This window comes from Lonchura striata, chromosome 1 (assembly GCF_050655825.1).
Source record: "Lonchura striata isolate lonStrDom1 chromosome 1, ASM5065582v1, whole genome shotgun sequence".
Lineage (NCBI taxonomy): Eukaryota > Metazoa > Chordata > Aves > Passeriformes > Estrildidae > Lonchura > Lonchura striata.
The window spans coordinates 980,727-998,573 of record NC_140703.1 but is presented as its reverse complement, the minus strand read 5'-3'; the positions used below and the strand labels follow the sequence as shown (position 1 = coordinate 998,573).

At 49.7% G+C, this 17,847-nt stretch overlaps 1 long non-coding RNA gene across 1 annotated transcript; it reads left to right on the top strand.

Moving 5' to 3' along the window:
* The first annotated feature begins 11,767 nt into the window (after nucleotides 1-11,767).
* Nucleotides 11,768-17,600, top strand: LOC146768554 (uncharacterized). Its single transcript, XR_014952974.1, has 2 exons — nucleotides 11,768-11,927; nucleotides 12,526-17,600. It is a non-coding gene; the product is annotated as an uncharacterized LOC146768554 (long non-coding RNA).
* The last annotated feature ends 247 nt before the right edge of the window (nucleotides 17,601-17,847 follow it).

Sequence of the window (17,847 nt, the reverse complement as noted above, 5' to 3'; positions counted from 1 at the left end):
AAGTATCCCTTGGAATGCAGAACTGAGGATTAAAACTAATAGCTGGCTGTGTCAATACTGAGTGGTTTTACTCTGTAATGGTAGAATTCAGCGGCCTCTTCACTTCAAAGGTGTCAACTGAAAGGTGTTGTGATGAAAAAGAGGTGGAGATGAACAGTGCTTTGAGAGAGCAGAAATGAAGGTTGCGGGCAATACTGAAGAAGAAGCAGATGCAGGTGGTGAGGGAGTTGGATTTTTGCGAGAAGAGAGTGTTTCTCAGGAGCAGAGAGCCAGCGGGCTCTCCGGGGACAGCAGTGCTGGGGATGAGGTGAGTCTGTGCCCTGCACAGTTCCCTGGCCCCGTGATGGAGAGTTGTCCCAGTGGCTGTAGCTTGGGGGCCGAGTCTCCATCCTCTCAGCTTACCATGGGAGCCTATCCCAGCCCAGCAGAGCTCCTGGAAATCTCCCTGTATTCCTGCTTAGACTCTGGTCTTTGGTTTGGTCTGGGCAGTGCCCGGTGCTTTGCTCAGGGACCGTCCAGGCTTGCCCTGTACTTGCACTGCTGACCCCAGCATTTGCCACACTCTTCCCCGGGCTTTGATTGTGTTTCTGGACTCAAAGCTGTGCTTCTGACACTCGGTTTCCTTTGGCCTCGCTATGTGTTAGCTCAGTCTTTTGCTACCAGCCTGCTTCCCTGCTCAAGATTTCAATTGCTGGAGAGATGTGCAGACTCCCTGTAGAGCGTAGATTGGAGAAGCTCAGAAGCCATCTGAGGGCCTCCCCCAGAAATAAGCCAAGGGTTTGGTGCCTGTTTAGCTTCTCCGTGTTTGGCAAGTTCAGCTGTGCAGCCTGCCCTACAAGCAGGCATTTAAGCTAGATCATACTCAGAAGTCTCTCTTAGGCAGAGATAAATAATTGCTTCTACACTCAAGTCTCCCACCTCAGCCTGGGAACACAAGATGTGGGGCAGAATCAGTGAGGAGGGACCCGACACCAACTGCCTGAAACGCACGATATACCCTCAGAGAATGCAGCTGCAGTGGCTGAGGGGATCTTTGAGGTCCAGGAAATGAAATGTCTTAGGAACAGGCTATCAGACTGTCCCTCTGGAATTGCAGCTAAATTTAGGTTGCAGATTATCAGAGCATCCATTTGCTCTCTCCCTGGCCATGGCAATGCCTGCACAATTCCACAGCACATTCAAGAGGATGTTAGCAACTTGCTCAGTCTGAGGATCATCTGTTTCCTACCGATGGGTCTTTGCCCACCCTCTCCTTGCTGGAGGGCATGAGGAGCCCTCAGTCTCAAGGAGCTCTTGCCTTTTTTGGCCCTGTGGAAACCACAGGAGAGAGTGGAGCTCTTGCTGAAATTGGATCCAGTATATTACAGGAGTGATGACTTCCAAAAGTGTCCTAAGGTGGTACAAGTCAGCATGCTGGCACCCTCAGTCTCTGCCCTCATTATTTCTGACAAACACTGTTCTGTTTCCTCAATTATTCTTGTATTTGGAGAAAAAGAGTGTTCACAGCCTTGTTCTAAGGACACGGTGCAGGGATAAAGATAAGTTTCAAACCATTACGTAAGAATATATAACATAACCCCAAACGTAAGAAACACAGTGGATCATATAGTGCCTCCACACACCTTCTTCCCTCAAGGAACTTTAAATGTTTTAAGAGTCATAAGCATATTTAATTACTGGGGAATGTTTAAGCACAGTTTCTTGCAAAGGAGGAAAGAAGAGGACTGCTAGGATCCTTCCCGCTGGAGGTTTTGCGTGGTTAGTGCCTTCTGCTCTGATGGAAGGCCTTGGTATAGAGGATTCCTCTGGCGGAATCCTCTGGTATGCTGGCAATTAATTAACTTTTCCTACCTTGCACACATGGAGATAGCGAACAAAAATCCTCCTCTATTTGTGTCAGAAGGTTATTGAGAGACTGGGTTCGAGAGAGTGACTGCCTAAGAGAAATTCTCCTAGCAGCCACCTCAGAAAGCCTCAAGAAGGAAGCAGCCTTGGCTTCAGTGTTCCCACTTGTCCAGCACAGGCACCTGGCGTGGGTTGGCTTCACCTTCTCACAGGCACGGTGAGGGGCACTGCCTGTCCTGGGGCGCTGGGGCACTGCAGCCCAGCACATCCAATTGACTTTTACATTTCCAGCTCTTAGGAGTGAGTTCTTCAAAGTCACAGCTCTAGCAGCAGCAGGAGAAAAATCTCCTAGAGGCTTTCATGAGCAGCACTTAGGCTCTGCAGAAAACAGAGTCCAAGGCCACTTCACTAGGACTACTCTGGAGAAGGACAGAAAAGAGAAATTCAGCCTAGCCTCACCCCCACGACTTTGATTACCAGCTGAGGTAGGGTTAAATGAGTATTTAAAGAGGTTGGGTTCACTGACACCTGCTGGGATGCATTACCTCTTGTTAGGATGAACTAAGAGTTCTGCTGAGCTGAAGTAAAAGGCTTATATTTGTCCTCTTTGGGATGAAGGGGCTCTCAGTTGGCTTCAGTTCTTGTAAGTTGCCCTGATGATGCTGTAATGGAACAGGCTGACCTGTGGTTTAGAGCTTGCTGAATTAAATTAGTCACAGGTGACAAATGCAGTGTCCACAGAAGTCCCTCTCTGCCTGCTGAGCTGCAGCTCTACTTTGGAGGGTAATAAGTAAGGAATAAACACATTTTGACTTTCAGGGTTCGAGCTGCACTTCCAGCTTTTTTAATTAAATAAAACATTATAAACTCAGCAGGCTTGCTCTGAAGACCCTGAAAATCACAAAATCATTAAGGTTGAAAGGGACCCACCAGTGGAGTCATCTTGTACAATGTCCCTGCTCAAGCAGGAGGAAAATGTCTGAAATCAGAGTTCAGTTCCCTATTGCAACAGTGGTAGGGTGGAATTTTGTCTCTTTTTCGAGTTTATGTTAAAAGGTGTAGGCAGCTGTGATGGAAAATTGTAAAACTGGACGTCTTGCTGACCAAGCCCAGTGTTCCTTGACTTTAAATGCTGCACAGATATGAGACTACCTAAGTTTGTGATCCTCCTGCTAGTAATCCGAGTGCAAGTGTGTCAGGGATATGGAAGTCCTAGAGACCAAGCACTGAGTCATTACAAAGGAGAAATACATGTCAAAGAGAATCGTGCAGGTTCTTGCCAAAATGTATTTATTAAGAGATGGACCCTGAATTTTTCAAATCCTGCTGTAGGGCAGTGTCACTTGGGCTTTGCCCTAAGGTGGAATTCTGTGTATGCCAGGTATTCCTCTTTATTCCTCCCACTGTTAGGATAAACTGTGGCATTTTGTGTCCTAATCCAAGAATCAAAAGCTGTTCTTTCCCTGGCTGGGACGGGTTCCTCAGTCCTATGAGGGTAATACAGAGCAACAGACAGCACTCAAAGCTCCTGTCATATGGCACTGCAGGGTGCACATTGTGCAAGCAAAAGGAAGAACTGGAGACTATAGGAGATCAACCTAATGAACAGCTCCTGAGCTCTGCGGAGAAGTGATACAGCTCCCTGGAGCACTGCTGGAAGTAGCAGAATAATTGGCTGCAAATAATGCTGTCCAAATGGAGGGCTTTTCTGTCACAGAAATGGAGAAAATGACTTTCATTATTCAGTTAGCTCCTGGCACGCTGGTTTCAGTGGTGCTTTTGACGCAATCTGAGCCTCCAAGGTGTGGTACCAGAAGAGGTGTTGCCAGCTTCTCCTAAGGCCACCATACAGACATGTGAGTATGTGAAAGTAACTGATAGCTCTAGCTCTAGTTCTGGTTAGAGATGTAGGGAATGCCCCTTTACTATGATAATATGCTGTAAGAGCATCTTCAAAAGGAAGGTGTCAGAAATTCTTTAGTGTTATTTTTGTGCTGTGGTCTGCAGAGGTGTAGCTGTCATTCCAGAACTATTTTTGTTTTGATGGTTTGAGGCATTGTGGGTTTGAGTCAGGAATAATTTTTTGTTAAGTTTATTTGTGATATTTAAAAACCCAGCTCCACGTGGGCCTGGATGCTGATCCCTTTTGCTGGTCAGTGAGAGCATCTGGCAGCTCATATTTCCAAGTGCTTTATTTAACAGGAAGCTGGTTTGTTCCTTCTTGTGAGTAGGATCGTTGGCTTTGCATGGGCAAAGCCACTCCGGAATTTCAGGCTAAGAAAAGAGTTAGGGAACTCTTTTCAAACATAGTCCTGGAGAGGTAGCAAGCAGCTTGGCTTGGTGATCCTGTGGGGAAATAGAAGAATATCTGTTCTGATTTTTGTCTTCTCTTTCTTCCACAGCTGATTCTGTATCCCTGACTTCCCTTCACGTCAGGGACACGTGGCTTGGAGCACGGGAGCTGGATTTGTCACTTAGCTGCGGCAGGTTGGTGCAGGTAACGAATTACAGGTGACTTGGAAACTGGGGAACAAAGGGAAGGATCTGTTATGTCTCTTAGCAAAAAAATTGGCTCCATCAGGGCATTAATTCAGGGGACTGACACTTCACCTTTAACGTTCTGCCCTGCTCCATCCTCATTGCCGTGAGCCATGAGAGCCTCCTGAGCTGTTCTCCTATAGACCTACCTTGTCTGGTCAAAAAAAAAAAATCAGTATTTTATTACTGGGTGCAAACTCAGGGGGAAGATTTTATTCAACATCTCTCAGTGGGACGTTAAAGCTCCAATTTCCCTTTTCTGGAACACTTTGAGAGACAATATTACTTCTGTAATTTTTATTACAGGCATTTTTATCTTTTTGAAGAACCAAAAAGACTGCATGCGTGTGCCCTTCATATCCATCCTCTGCCTAATACAGGACAGGAGAAGAAGGCTGCAGAGCTTCCTACACTGGGGTGTAAGTAGCCAGTATGAATAGAAGACTGGGCTAGGGAATTAGGACGGTTTGCTTGGGTTTAAAAAGCTTGAATGGCACTTCAGGACATTTATGTCAGACATGGTTTGTTTTTATTACCCTTTTTTTAATTAAAAAAAAAAAAACAAACACACGCACACAAAAAAACCACAAACCAAACCAAAACAAAACCCTAATCCATCCCTGCTGCTGCGATGAGGGACCAAAACCCGCGTTCCCAGCGCTCGGAACAGGTGAGGGGTGGAACTAAAGCCCAAAGGATTTTCTGCTCAGTGACTGTAGCTGAGTTTTATTGGGAGCTCTCTGGGAAATCTGGCACATCGTTCGGGGATGTGGCCATGAGGGGAGCGGAGCCCAGCTGCAAACAGGCAGTGCCGGAGCGAGAACCTCTGCAATGCAAACCGGGCTTTCTTCCGTGGAATCCCGGCTGTGTGCTGCCCCAGGGCCTTTGTACAAATAGCGTCACCGGAGCTGCACGTTCCTTGTGATGTGGATGGGATTTTGCGGGGGTTCAATAAAAAGGAGATGCAAAATGAGGGAATTGCTTTTACGTGTAACTATTCTTGTCCTAGAGGAGCCATCAGCTCTGTCCCGAGAGCTGAGTTACGAGTGTGTGTGTTGAAAGAGCCGCAAGCCTTTAGGGGCTGCAGTTTGTGTGCCCTGTGCTGAGGTGCCCTGAGGAAATGTGTGAGCCGGAGGGAGCCGGGGCCGGGCGGAGGGAGCCGAGCTGTGGGAATGGGCGAATGGAGGCGGGTGCGGGCGGGACTAGGCGAGCGTGGGCGAAAGCGGCCGAAAGGGGCCGAGGAGGCGAGCGGAGCCGAGCTTTGCCGAGTTCAGCCGAGGCGAGCCGAGCTTTGCCGAAGAGCCGAATGGAGGCGAATGCGGCCGGAAATAGCCGAGCGTGGCCGACAGTAGCCGAAGCTGGCCGAGGAGCCGAGTGCAGCCGAACGGAGCCGAGCTCTGCCGAGCGCAGCAGCCCGGGCAGGGGGGGCGCCGGGGCGGAGCCGGGAGGATCCCCTCCTGTCCCTCTCTCTCCCGCTCCATCCTCCTGCCCGTATTCCCCTGAGTGTACCCTCTCTTTCCCCCGTTTCCGTGTCCCCCCCAAACCCGGCTCCTTCCTGTCCTGTCCCTGCCCCGCTGCTCCGTTCCATTCCCCCTCTCTCCCTCCTCTGTGCCCCGTCCCTCTTGCTGCCCTGCCGGCCTTTCCCTTCCCCGCCCGCTTTCCTCCGCAGCCCGACCTCCCTCCCCGCCCTTTCGCATGTCCCGCTCTCCCTCCTCTCTTCCCGTCGCCCCTTCGCTTCTTTCCCCCGCAGCCGCGGGGCTCGGGGCGCCGGAGAATAAAGCCCCGAGGGCCGGAGCCCGGCGCCCCCCGGGCCTTGCGGGAGTCCCCGCACGGGCCCGGAGCTCTCGGCGGATCCCCCGCGCCGCTCGGACCCCGCCCCGGCGCTGCCGGACCTGCGGCTCCGCCGGCATCGCGCTGCGAGCGGCCCCCGCTCCGTGCCGTGCCGGCCGTGCCGCGTCCCCGCCGCCTCTGCCGCTCCCTGTTTCTGCCCCTGGCCCGCGACAGCGAGGCGGGGCGGGAGCTTCGAGCCTTCTGGGGGCTGCCCCCCTTTCTTGTTGCGGCGGAGTCCCTTTCTGGGGGATGGAGGTGTGGGAAGGGCTGGAAGGGAGTGCTGGGCTGCTGTCCGGGGCAGTTTGATTCGCCCTGTGCCTTCTTCGGGGGTCAGGGTTAGGGGCTGAAGACTCGGGGCTCTGATGGCATTTGGGGCACCCCAAGGTCCCCAGGAGAGGGACGCACACTGCGGTGGAGGAGCGGGTGGGTGGCGAATGAGGGGAGGGGGTCACGCTGGGTGCCGTCCCGCAGAGGGACCCAAAGCTGCCCCAAAATTCCCAGGGAGGGGTGTGTGTACAATACCAAAACCTGGCAAGTGTTTCGTTTTTATAGCTACTGGTAAAGAACAGGAATCTATGGCTAAACTCATTTGGAAAGAAGCCCTCTCTCTATCCACTCATTTGTACCCACGAATGTAGGAAACTCTGACTGGGGACGGGCAGTAGTTTTGAAAATCATGCCCTAGCGTTTTTCTCTAGGAACGAACCAAGCGAGTGCCCTGAAACCAGCGGAGCAAGGGGCTGAAGGGAACAGAAAGGGCTCCCGGCACCTTTTGCCTCCGTTCTCAGCTATTCCCCAAAACGTGTCGCAGTCCTGGAAGAGGCGTTTGCCATGCAGCCTGCCAAAATAAAGACCTGTCAAATCCTAGCTCTGCCTTTTGTTTAACGTGTTCTTACTTCCTATTTATGTCATCACAGAAAGCAAGGAAGGAAGAAATGTGACTGGTTCCCACTATTGCTCCGTGCAGGCATTTTTAAAGGCTGCTGTACTTCTATCCTCTTTTTCCCCTCCAAGCTTGACTTTTCCCCTCCTTTTTCGAGGTCTGCTGCTTTGGGTGTCCCAAGGAGGGCTGAGTTCCTCGGCAGGGGTCTTAGGAATTGGTGCTGATTCTGCTTTTTGCGAAGGTGTATCAAAGTGTGCCAGCAAAAGGACTGTTTTCTCCAGGGGAAAGCTTTCTCTCAATGACCATCAATGCATGTACGTGCTTTAATCGTGTACCCAGATGGATTAAGAAAAGACAACACCCGTAGCAGATTTCCAATGGATCAGTGTCTGTGAGAAGTGGGCTGTGTGCTGGAGATGGAGAGACGCTGTTGGAGGGTGGCAACAGCGGCAGGTGTGAGCTGATGTGAGGATGATGAGGGCTCAGAGCAGCCCCAGGTGTGAGCTGTGAGGATGAGGAGGAGGGGCGGCTCCTGCCGGGGGGAGGTTATTTTAGGGCGAGGGTTTGTATTTGCTGGCTTTTGCACGGAGCTGCTGGAGGAGAGGAGTTTTTGGGGGGCTCCCGGGGCTGTCTCCTGGAAGGACGGTGGGCGCTTCGGACAGGGTCCGGGGAATCCCCTGGATACACACTTGGGCACGTGAAGCATTGCTCAAAGGAGGAGCTGAGGGACAAACCTTTGTGCCGAGAAGCAGCAGCCGAGCAGGTGAGCCGGTGCGCTTTTATAACGGGGACTTTTCCCCTTTCCCTTTGAAATTTCGTCATCCTGAGGTTGAATTGGAGGGGGCAGTCCTGTTGTCCCCCCTTTTAAGGTGTTTGGATTGAGGTAAAAAGCCCCCTTTTGCCATCGTTTGAGGCAAGGCGCTTCTTTTCTTCTCTTCTAGAGGACGCGATTGAAGGGAAGCCTACGTTTCTGTGCCCTCGGGGTGAGGTGAGCGCCGGAGCGTGGCGTCAGAGTCGGGGCTGCAGAGGAAGGGAGCTGCAGCCGTGGCAGCGCTGGCAGGGCGGGGGTCGGGCTGTGCCGCTGCATTCGGGGCGCTTCTTCTGCCCCCGGCCCGGCAGCGAAGGGTGCGGCGCGGAGCCCTGCCGGCAGTGCCGGGGCTGGCCGGGGCGGAAGGGGAGCTGGGCGCGGCTGGGCTGCCGCGGGCCCGCCGGAGCCGCGCCGGTGCGAGCCGTGCGGAGCCGAGCGGAGCTTTGGCCGGGCCGGCGGGCGGGGGAGGCGGCGCGGGCGGGGCCGGTGCCGGCCGGTGCCGCCGCTCCGTCCGCTCCGGGCGCGGGGCTCGGGCGCCGCCGGGGCCCCCCGGGCCCGGTGCCGGCCCCGCCGGGCCGGGGGCAGCGGGCGGGGGTCTGCCGGCGCGGCGCCGCCTCTGCCTGCCGGAGGAGCCGCTTTCCTGCCGGAGCCGCGCTGCGCCCGGGGCCGGGAGCGCGGCTCCGCATCTTCCAGCCTCCCTCGCTGCGCTGCTTTTGAGGCGCTCCTGAGGAGCTCCTGGGATCGGTGGCTTTTGATCGGCGTCGCTGTAGGAGAAGGGCCCCGGGCGCTTCTTGGTTGTTACCGTTCTTGCTTCGGCTGCTCATGGCAAGGTTTTTGTTTTTGGGTTGAGTGTTGTTGTTGGATTTATTTTTGATCGGTTCTTAGGTTTTTTAAGGATGCGTTTCTAAAGGTTTACACTGGTTTTTATGGGTCGGAGCATGGAGTAGAGGGTCGTTTTTCAATTCGGTTGTGGAGGCTTTTATTAGCGCGAGGGCGTAGTATTTGTTTTGCTGGGCTTGAGGGAGTGCCCTGGAGTTAATCGGTGAGGTTTTTTTTAATATTGATGAATGCATTCTTGTTTATTACACTATAGGGATTTCATTCGTTTGGCTTATTTGATTGCCGTGTATGTTTCATTGTTGCAGAGAACTTGGGAGATATTGTTTGTGGTTACATATCTCTTTTGGCGACGTGTTTCTTTCTAGGTGGTATTTGTGTTTTGATGGTTTGAGGCAATTTTTGTTTCTTGAGTTAGGAATACTTATTTTGTTGTTGTTAATTTAATTTTTTTTTGTTGTTGTTTGATGTGTTTGGTTGTTGTTTTTATTGGTTTTATTTTTGGGAGCATGGGCATTTCCATGGTGGATCTCTTTAGGTGTTTATTTTATTTGGGGGGTGAATTTTTTGTTTCTTCGTGGTTCCCATATTTTTATATCTGTAATTATTTGGTGGGTTTTTTTAGTTAATTTTATAGAGCATTGGGTTCTCTTTATGAGTTAAAGTAGTGGTAGAGTTTTGGTTATTATTTTTTTTAGAATCGTTGGGAGTCTCTTGTATGGTTTGGAGTATGGTAAGTTAGTTGGCTTTTTTTTTCTTCCTTTAGAGTGGTTTTTGTGATTTGCTGTGTGGGTGTCTATAGGGTTTTTAAAATGTTTGTTTCGTTTTTGTGACGTGATAAGAGCTGCTAGTGAAAGGAGTGTAGTGCGGGTTTTTTTTTGCTGGTAGTTGGCTGGCTGGTGGAGCCTTTCTGAATTTTTTGGACGGTACTGGTGGGAATTTGATGCTGTTTGTTTTGGCATTTTATTTTTAGGAATTCGATTATAACTGCAGTGTTTTAACTAGAACTCTAATGAAATAGAACACATGCATAAACATGATAATGGGAATATAAAACTTCAATTTTAAATGTAAATGGAAAACATATAACTTAAACGTGTAATATAAATAATGCCGTCCATTACTATTAGGTATAACCTTGTTTGATATGGAGTATTTTATATGCTTATATGCATATAAATATCGATTATAAACATAAATATCCGTATAGAAATGTATAATTAATACATGTGGATATATGAATATTACAAAACAATAGGAATCAATACAGTACCTAATGCGTATTTTACTGTATGTGTCTTATTATAACGCATTTCATGTCATAAATACTGTATATCGAAATATAGTACCTCAATATGTTGTGATAGAATAGATAAGTACTTGTAAAAATCAAAAATAGGAATATAGAAATATTTAAATATAATTTAGAATAAAGGGGATTTTTATTTTCTATTTGGTATTAGGTAGGGGTTTTATTATAAAAATTATAAATAGAAATAAAATAAAATTAGAAATCTTTGTATAGAAATATATCCTAAATACGTTAAGATCTATATAAAAATTCAAAGGTAAGTAAACATAAGTATTAGCAGTGTGTAAGAAATAGAATTTAAAAAATAGTTTATCTATCTCGCTACCTTATTATATATGTATAAAATATATTTATAAATACATCAATATAAAGTAGAAGTTAAAAGGTGGCTATAATGATGAAAAAAATATAAAAATATTCGAAAATCGTTTAAAGAAAGGGCTTTTTTGTTTTTATTTGGTTGGAGGCAGGGTTTTAATGGAAAAGATATGAATATACATTTTAGTTTGATATCATTCTAAATGTGGAAATATATAATCAATGTATACAGGTGTATATATAAAAATATGAAATAGAAATAAAAATTAGTATTAGGAAGAGATAGACTATAAATAGCATCATACATCAATCTACATTTAAAATATAAATTTGAATATAAATGCGAAAAGTAGAGATACATTTAAATTGAGTTTAAATAAAGGGGTTTTTTTAAAAGATTTTTACTTGGATAGAGGCAGGGTTTTATTTTAAGCAATATAAACCTTTTAGAAATCTAAATCTAACTATAGAAATATGTAAGCAATCTAATAAGATATGTATAAAAAATAAAATGTAATAAAATAGAATAGGAATAAATCTAAGAAATTATAAAAATACAATTTTCCATCAGTATCCATTACCAATCCGACTGTGAGTATAAATCTGAAAAATATAAAACCAAGCCTTGTTGCAATGCAGTTTAGGAGGAAAGCTTTTTTCTTTCGGTTCCTATCGGGTCGCAGGCAGGCTTTTTGTTCCGTTCTTTCCCGCGCGGACGCTTTGGGGCGTTCGCTGCCGAGGCCGTGCCGGCGGGGACGGCGCGGTGCTGCCGCCGTGTGGGCAGAGAGCGGTACTGCAGCCCGCCGCCCGCGGCCGCCATCTTGGGAGTGGCGTGGCGCGGCCTCGCTTGACCTTCTCGAGAGGGCGCGAAAACGAGGACGTTGAAACTCGAGGACCCGTGTCTGTTTTTTACACTGCCTGAATTGCGCGCAACGCCGGCGCCCCCCGACGGGATTTTCCGCGGAGTTTCGGGTGTCGTGCACACGGGCTGTGGGGTCAGCAGCACCGCGAGCGTGCGGGTTTTTGGTGGGAGCCGACAGGCATGGGCGAAAAACGCCTCTCTCCGTCAAGGTCCCCACGGGCCGCCATCGTGTCGCGGACCCTCTGGACAAGTGCTGCCGCCTTGTGGGCACGGGGCGGTACTGCAGCCCCCCAGCCGGAGCCCGGCCGAAGCGGCGGGAGGGGCGAGGGGCGGGAGCGAGCGGCGAGCGGGGCGGTGTCTGTGAGTGAGGGGAGGGCTGGAGGCGGCTCCGCGGGCCGAGGGCGGCCGGGGCCGGTGCCGGCCGGTGCCGCCGCTCCGGGCGCGGGGCTCGGGCGCCGCCGGGGCCCCCCGGGCCCGGTGCCGGCCCCGCCGGGCCGGGGGCAGCGGGCGGGGGTCTGCCGGCGCGGCGCCGCCTCTGCCTGCCGGAGGAGCCGCTTTCCTGCCGGAGCCGCGCTGCGCCCGGGGCCGGGAGCGCGGCTTCGCATCTTCCAGCCTCCCTCGCTGCGCTGGTTTTTAGGGTCTTATCGATGTGTTTTAAGGATTATGGAGCTGTTCTAAGAGCTCTTAGGAATATGTAGGGATTTTTTTTTTTAAAAGCTTCTTTGGGGGCTTTTAGGGGTGTCTTAAAGTAGGGTATTTTTATTGTATTTTAAGGGCGTTCTGAGGCTATTTTTATGTTTTTGTGGGGGTTTTAAGGCATTTTGAAGATGTGGGGTTTTTTTAGCGCATTTTTATGGGGTTTTAGGGTCTTTTCATGGCATAGAGGCTGAGGGGCAGCTTGAGGGGCACTGTGGGGCCTTGAGGGTGACGGAGGCTGGGAGCTGAGGGGGGAACAGGGGAGGGGACAGTGGGTGACACAGAGAGATGCTGAGGGGGGCAGGGGCAGCTGGAGGGTGACACAGAGAAGCTGGGGGCTGAGGGGCAGAGGAGAGGGATTAAGGGTGGCACACAGGAGCTGAGGGGCAGCTGAGAGGGGGCTCGAGGGTGACAGCCAGAGCCTGAGGGCTGGGGGGCAGAGGGAGGGGTCAGGGGTAAAGGGTGAGGCCTTGAGGGCTGGACAGTCCAGTGGAGATCAGGGCTACAGGGTACAGCTTAGGAGGCAAGTTAGGGTACAGGTACGGCACCCCTCACGCCACCCGTACCTCACCCTAAGCAGCCTTTTCCCTTTTCAGCCCCAACAACAGCAGCACAGCACAGCAAGCCTGACAGCGAGACCACACCGGAAGCCTCCCAGTGGGACAGGGCAGCGACCCTGGCACCAGGACAACGCCAGAACCCTCAGAGGACAACAGGACCCGCTGCTAAAAGGTAGGGATGACATCTGTGGGCTAGAGAGCAACAGGAAGGGGTTTGGAGGCTGAGCAGGCTTCCTTGAGTGTTTTTTTTTTGCAGGGCTATTAGGAATATTTAGGGGAATTTTGAAGGCTTTCTCTGGTGACTTTTAGAGAATTGTTATGCCTTCCTAATGGCTATTGTAGAATTCCTTGGTGCATTTTTAGTGTCAGGATGTGGGTCTGACAGAATGCCCACTGAAAATGCAGAGTACTACTGGAATGTACTGGAATGCTTTGGGAAGGTGCCAGTGGAGGGCCAGTGGGTAAGGTGCCATAATGCTGGTCTGAAGGTTGTGATTTGTGAGCAAAGCAAGGTGGTTGTGGTTAGGGTTTTATGGTGGCAGATTTCTTGAGGTGAAATCCAGCACAGAAAATATCAAGCCCCAAGCTTTGTACTGTCAGTTTGCAACAGGTATTTGGTAAGAAATAAAAAACCCTGAGTACTTGGGGATGGGAGATTTGGACTGGGAGAAATCCTGCGCTGTTTTGACATTGAGGAGGCAAAAGGAAATTTAGGACCTGACAACCCAGGGGCATTGCAGGGCCCTGTGAATAAATGAGGGATATCTACTTGGTGAAAGCAAATTCAGCAGCCCAGGTTCCTGGCGTCAGTTTGAAGGGCTCCCTTGGCACTGTCAGAAAAGCACAAGTTTGGGGGGGGGGGGCAGCTGGGGTCTGAATATATCCTTTAATATTCGGATTATTTCCAGTCAGCCTCACCCTAAGACCCAAGGAGCTCTGGGCACAATCACAGGCCATTTTCCCTGGGAAAGAAAACTCACCAGTCCAGGTTCCTGATGTCAGTTTGTAGGGCTCCCTATTATATTTTATATTATCTTTATTATAATATTAACTATAATTAATATTAAATATAATATAATATTAAATAAAATATATTTTATTATCTTCCCTGCAAGCAGAAGGAGGTGCAGATTCACGGTGCTTTGTGCTCAAGAGGGGCAGTGAATCTCTGTGGGTGCTTCTGCCCTTTTTCCCTGACCCTAAAGAGAAGAGACACTGTCCCTGCATGGACAGTCTTGGTCTGGAAGTAGTTGGCCTCAGTAACACAGTGTTTTAAGGGCAGAGGAGAGGAGAGGTGGTTCCCATGCCTGTGGGCAGCTCTTCCCGAGAGCAGGAGAGGGGACTGCATTGTTAAGTAGGAAGTGGATGTGTTTCCCAAAGAAAACTTCAGAAATTAAGCTCCAGGGGCAAATACTGTGAGGTTCTACCACCTCCTTGAGGACAGCGTTAAAACCACAGAGGCATCAGCAGAGCTTGGAGCAGGACTGGCCAACCCCAGAGCGCCTCACGAAGCCCTCTGTGTGTCTGTGGCAGTCGAGTAGCACCTGGGGGGTGCTGAAAGTCCCAGTTCTGAGTGAAAATTCTGTTTAACTTGTACACGTTGGCTGGGTGTGTCCCCCCAGTACAGCTCGGTTCTTCTCTGAGGCGGTGCCTGGCAGGGTCTCTCCCTGTTAAGGGCCGGGCGTGTTTTTGGCACAACACAGCAAAGTGGATTATTTGCCCGGCGTTCTCAGGAGAATAATGGTGAGCAGCAGAATTGCTGGGTTGTGGCTGCTGTGCAGCTAAGATCATGCAGTGATGTTTGGTGTTCTCGATTGTAGCTGAGCACGGGACCACAGCCCGGTGACCATAGGACATTCCCCGCAGGCGAGGCAGCCTCCATTGGCACGCGACGTGGATTCTCATCCCCAGATGCCAGAGAGATAAGTGGAGGGCTAAGGCCCACAGAGGGGGTGAAAGTGGGGTGCTGGGAGGGCCTTTTGAATCAGCTTTGGGGGCAGGGATGTGCAAGAAGTGTCCCCTTAGACCAGCTAAAGGGAAAGTGTCTGTTTTGATCACAGTGCTGAGGTGCTCAGGGCAGAGCAGTTCTGGTGTGTGTCCTGTCACTTGTCTCTGGTGCACTCTGTGTTCTTTGGGTCTCTCGGTCCTTTCTTCTCCTCAAAAGCTCTCTCTCCCTGTCCTGTGTCACGGGTGTCTGCACGTATTTGTCCCACAGCTGCTCTGCCCTGCTGCATAGCCTGTAATAGCACAAGTCCTGGGGACTTGAAATTTGTAATGCAGGGTGTAGTTGGGCTCTAGATTGTATCAGGAGATTGACATAACATGTTTGGTGCTGTTAAGTTGTCCTGCAGCCATTTGACACTAGTCCTAACTTCCTTTCAGATGCAGACAGTTCAGATCAGTGGCAGAGAGCCCCAGTCCTGGGTGAGGGTTTTCCCATGATCGGGTCAGTCATTGTTTGCATTTTCAGGGGAAGCCTAAATAGTGACCATGTTACAGCAGTGTTCTTTGCCTTTATTTTTAGGAGGTCCAGGCAGATAGCAGCAGTCAAGGCCCTGTGTGCCAGGTGAGCAGTGGACAGAAGGAGTTGTTCTTGCTCAGGTTTCAGGTTTTGGTGCAATTCTAAGCATCCACTCTTGGTTACTTTGTTTTATTTTAGGCAGTCATCTTGCAAGATGTCTCTGGTCCGGATGTCTGGATGTCCAAGGCCAGGTGGGTGCAAGCGTAAGGTCTGGGTGGGTGTGCTTTTCAGGTCAGGGGGATGTTGTTTTCACAGTATCTCAGTGTGGGTTGTTTTGCTTTGTTTTTTTGCAGGTGCTGTTGCTGCCCTAGCTGTGTGAAGGAACAGAGGCGAGCGGGTGAGTTGGCATTTTGGCACAGTGACTCACAGGTGACCCTTATGCAGCAGCATGCTAAGTGTGTACCCTTTTGTTTTTCAGGTATCCTCCAGGCAGCTTGTGGAGTCAAATTGAGACTTCAGGTGAGCCGGGGCAGCGGTGTGTCGGAGTTTCGGGGATTCCTCTTTTCGTGGGCACTAGTTGCATTTTCTGTTTTGTCTTAGGTACCCTGAGGAGGAGCGTAGCTGAAGTTTGGAAACAGCAGCACCGAAGCTGATGCAGAGAACGTCTCGCCGTCCACATCCAACTGACATTGGATTCCATCCGGTTGTCTTGCAAAAGCCAAGTGCTGGGGCCAGTAGGTGGGAGATGGGGGGAAAACCTTTACTATCACAGGAGGCTATTTGATGTTAGCTTGGAGAATAGGCCCATAGTGGGACGGGCCCCTCGGGAGCAAAGGGAGAGGGTTTCTCCTCAGCCCCCCCAGAGTCTTCGCTGGGCAGGGCAGTTCCGATCCCTCTCTGGTTCTCGTGACGTTCGCATCGGCGGCCTTCTTTGACTCTTGACATTGTCGTGGATCTTTTCACCATAGGAGCCCGCCTTCATGTCTGGAGCTATAGCTACAGTCACCCTGTAGTCATTTCTTCCTTCTCTAGGCCTACTGAGCTTCTTAGGCTTCCTCTTAAGTGCTTTGGCACTAACATCTTGAAAGGAGTTGCATGTCATCATCAAGTGCTACTGCCCTAGGGCTTTCTTTTCTTTGGCATCATCAGCCCATGGCTCATCTTGGGCTAGGAATCTTGGGTCCATAAGGTGAAATTGCCAGGCAGTTTCCACTTGTGTCCGTGTCACGTTGTCTGTGTCCGTGTCACGTTGTCTGTGTCATAGGCCTTTGTTACATCTCCATGCTTTAGCAACATCATTTTGTGCCGTATTGGCCATATTTTGCTCACGTACCTTCCCGGATATCAATTATTCTGGCATTTTTACATATTTACTTTTTGGGTCCGGACGATGTACACGAGATGTTCTCATCCGTCTTCATTCTCAGTTTTGGTAGCCCTTCTCATGGACTTCCGTACGGAGCTTATTAGCCCCTCATCACCTGACCACAGTAGTTCCGTAGCATCTGCCTTCTCAAAGGATATAGGGCTCAAAAATTAGTCTTCTGGAGAATTATATCAAGTCCTCACTTATCTTGTATCTCTGTCAGCTTACGTTGTATGCACTTATGATGCACCTACCTGTGTCTGCTTCTATTGTATGTGCGTATGTTGCGCCTACCTATGTTAGCTTATATTGTTTGTGCTTACACTGTATGTACCTACGTTGGCTTATGTTGTTTGTGCTTATACTGTACGTACCTACGTTGGCTTATGTTGTTTGTGCTTATACTGTATGTACCTACGTTGGCTTATGTTGTATGCACCTCTGTTGTGGCAATTATGATCGGAGCTGCCTTGCCCGGGCAAGTAGTCACGCTCAGGTAGAGCAGTTATAAAGCTTTGCCGTTCATCTGTTCTCTACGGGGTTTGGGGTACAACGCTGATGGGCCCAGAGTTGGTATAGCTCCTAGCTCTCAGATAGTCAGTCACTGACCGCCTCCCCTTGTCTCGTAGGTCCCCGGGTCCCTACAGAATTTCCTGGAATCTACCATTTGACATGGAGGTCCTGCGGTCAGAAGAAGCGTTTAAGCATATTCTTCAGTGCAGCGTTTCACGTAAGGGTGGCAGCCAGCGTGTCAGCAGAAGAATGTGTGAGAGTGTGACTGTCTGTGTCTGTCTGTGAGAGTTTGTGTGTGCTTGTGTCTGCAGCTGTGTGTGTGTGTGGAGCAGATACAACCTTGTGTGTATGGCCTTTGCCTTTCAGGGGGGGTTTTCATCAGGCAGGAGGATTTTTTGGGAGTCTCCGGAGCGAGTTGCCGTGAATGTGAGTTTGTGCGTAACGCGAAGGGGGCGTGCACGTCGGCGGAGCGTTTTGCGCCGTTTTTGTTCCGGGTGCGTCATAACAATAAAAGCGTTGTGGACTTTTCTGAAATGGAGACACGGTTATATTGTGTCAATATGTATTTGGCTTGTAGTACATTATATTGTTCTGTCTTTGCAGTTGTTCCTATCTTTTGATGTATTTTGCTGTATGTAAATTGGACTTGTACTTTTGTGCCTAGGTATGATGTATTCTTTGTTGTATTTGTCTCTGTACTTGCATTTGTATGCATTGTTTCCCTGTGTATTGCTGAAGTTTAAGGGAATAAAGATTAATCAGCCCTAATAATGATGCCTCTTACCCTCTGCCCTGCCCACCATTCATCTCCTGTCTTTCTTTGGTGTGGTTGAGTCCTATCATTTTCACCCTTTTTCTCCCTTTGCCTCTTACTTTCCTCTTTAGTCTATTCCTCACTTTATCCTTCCATGTGTCACTCTTTGTCTCTGCCTGTGTTTTCCTTTGTTTCCATTTCTAACACATCTCTATGTTTCTCTAACCCTATTTCCTTCTCACCCTATTTTCTTCCATTCCTCTA